Raw genomic sequence first — 3057 nt, forward strand, 5'->3', positions numbered from 1 at the left:
TTATAGAGTTATGATTTTTTAAATAACATGATGTCAAAAAATCCGCCCAAAAGCTTATCTTATTTTGTTGGTTACGCACCGCTGATTCGCAATGTTTGTCATCACTTCAAGATGATGTCTGGCCTAGAGAGAGAACAGAGAACCTCAGTTCTGTCTGTCTCCGTACGGCGGCTAGGCTAGTACCGGTACAGCTACTGTAGGCCTTAGGCTAGGCCAGGCCTCTTCATTCAAGCCTTCATCTATCACTACTACTAGGCCTAGGAGGAGGCTAGCGTGTCTGCTAGAGTAGTAAAGTAACTAAATAATAAAACAAAACCAACTCTTACCTCTTACCACTTGATTAGTCTCTTACCGCTTGATAGCAGGGTTGCCAGATAGTCGACAGGCTTCACGGCCAAACACACGCCATCTCACGGCCAAATTCGGCCAAACTTTTTTTCAATATCGCTTCTGAATGTTATTGTCGCAGTACTTAAAGCAATAAATCAATGTTGCTATCAGAATTATCTTCTTCATTCTCATATGCAACCTAACTCCAGAGTCTCTGCAACACTTGCTTGAAATTGGAGGTGCCATCGGATCCGGATAAGCACATCGAGCATTTATATATGGCGCTCTACAAAAAGAACACTGCAGCACCTAGGGCTATACAATTCAAGTGGGCAATAATAAATCAATTAAGTACAGTATTTAATTTATATTCAAAAGAAATTCAAAAGAGATAGACCCTCCACTAGAATGGAACATATACAAAGACACACAGTATGGTACAAACTTGCATTGAACTTCATAAAAAAATATGTATTTCATCCGAACAATTTAAATTATTAAATGTAACTTATCTTTTAAATACAATCTCTTACCTCACATCAGCTAAAGGGGGAACATAGATTAAGTGTTTAGTGCAAACAAAGGTACATGATTCAGGGGCGGATCCATGATTTGGAAGAGGGGGATTCAAAACGTTTCCAAAAATACCCAAAATGAAAGGGGTCCGGGGGTCCTTCCCATGGAGAATTTCCCCCTTGAATCCGCCACTGTATGGGGAATCCTTTAACGCTCAGGTGACCTAGGGTTTTAAAACAAATACCGTATAGGCCTATACTCACGTATAAACGAGGCTTAAAATAGCAAACTACGATCGAAAAAAGGGGGCTGTCTTATACGCACGACATTCAGATTTTAGATTTTTATATTTATATTCATGTTCGTCTTATGTGCGGATGTTCGTCTTATGTGCGGATCGTCCGTAAATCTGGTTTTCTACTAGGCGAATTTATTCACGCGAATCCAAAGCGTCGGCTTATGCACATGCACATTCACATTCCTTTCGGAGTTTTTGAGAAGCGAAAAAATGCACAACCAATCAGAGCTCAGGAAGTGAGCCGAATCTTTTATTCGCGCGAATAAATTCGCTTAGTGAAAAACCAGCTTAACACGCGAACTTACTACTGCAATGAAGCAACTAAACGTTGTATCAATGAAAGCAATTTTAAATATGGGAAAATACGATTTTGGTGGTGAAGATTTAAAAACTCATAAAATGGTATTATTTGGAAGATTACCCTTGCATTTGGCTCCATTTATCCAGCTAGACGCAGTATACAGGACCACAAAAATTTAGGAATTCCGACCATGAAACAGGGAGTCGTCTTATACGCCAGACATACAAATATCAACCAAAAATCTTCTAAAACTCGGGGGTCGTCTTATACACGGGTCACCTTATAGGACCTACGCGAGTGTATACGGTATTATTACGGAACCCCTGCGGAAGTTCGGGTTCCCGTCACATTTAAAACGGTTGGTTGTAACAATAAACTCACAAGACTGCTCGCGACTACTAGATTCTACAAGTGCGTGGTTGGCTGGGTTGTTTTGGTCGGAAAGGAGAAATTTTCTCTGTGAATTGATTCTCGAACGAGATAAAGAAAGCTCCCTAATGACTCAAGCTACTGTATACCGTTTTTATATTTTTAATAAAACCAATTTCTTCTAATTTCAAATACGTTTTCCCCTGATTTTGTGATAATTCGTTATCACGCAAGTGCTAAATGCGTGACACATTTAAAACCTCGCATGTGTTTCTGCAAAATGCGTTTTATCCAATATCACTTTGAAGTGATGCGTGACGGTTGGTGACTATGGCATAGATAACTTCCGGGCCCTATTGGTAAAAATGCACCTGATCGGACATAGAGACAGCCTCTAGTGGGGTCTACTCAGGCGAAACTCTGAATGCTTATACGTTCTGAGGTTTTTTAAAACAGATACGGTACGGCATTAACGCTCAGAAATATGTAAAAAAATATTTTGTTAAAAAAATTAAAGAATATTGAGAACAAACTATGGTCAAGTCATGTTATCGTTTAGGGCATATGCATTTCATGAATCTATGATATATTATAATATTGACAACATCATCAATAGAACATATAGGTGGAATTGTGTCCAACCCGTCGTGAAAATGTACTGAATACTCAGTACATGTGAAAAACACTTGCAAAAATAGTACTCGCTGCTTACTTTGACTCGAATTCAATCCTGGCCATCAGGTCCAAGCTCGGTGGTCTAAAGGCATGATGCCAGGCAAGCAATCTGGAGAATGTGGGTTCGAGTCCCACTGGAGAACAACTTGCAAATATATTTTGCAAGTGTTTTCACACGCACTGAGTATTCAGTACATTTTCACGACAGGTTGGGCAAAATTACGCATATAGGCCCCCCTAATTGATTCTCCTGGCGCAAATCCAGGTATTGTATACCATCACGATAATAACAAACAATTACCATTCAATAATAGAACAGTCATGGACCTACTTGCAGTGAAGTGAATCTAAAATGTATTCATGAAGTTATGATGATCTGAAGTGTTTAAAAACGTACACAATAATAGTTGAACCAACTTTAAAATACCACAAATACAAATATATTTTATTGCTTTAGAAATGTGATTTCAAAAAGTGTATTAGTGAGTCACGCACTGAGTATTCAATACATTTTCACGACAGGTTGGGCAAAATACATATAGGCCCCTAATTGATTCTCCTGACGCAA

Source organism: Anneissia japonica, unplaced genomic scaffold, assembly GCF_011630105.1.
Source record: "Anneissia japonica isolate Jap-2015-1 unplaced genomic scaffold, ASM1163010v1 scaffold285008_len48751_cov103, whole genome shotgun sequence".
Lineage (NCBI taxonomy): Eukaryota > Metazoa > Echinodermata > Crinoidea > Comatulida > Comatulidae > Anneissia > Anneissia japonica.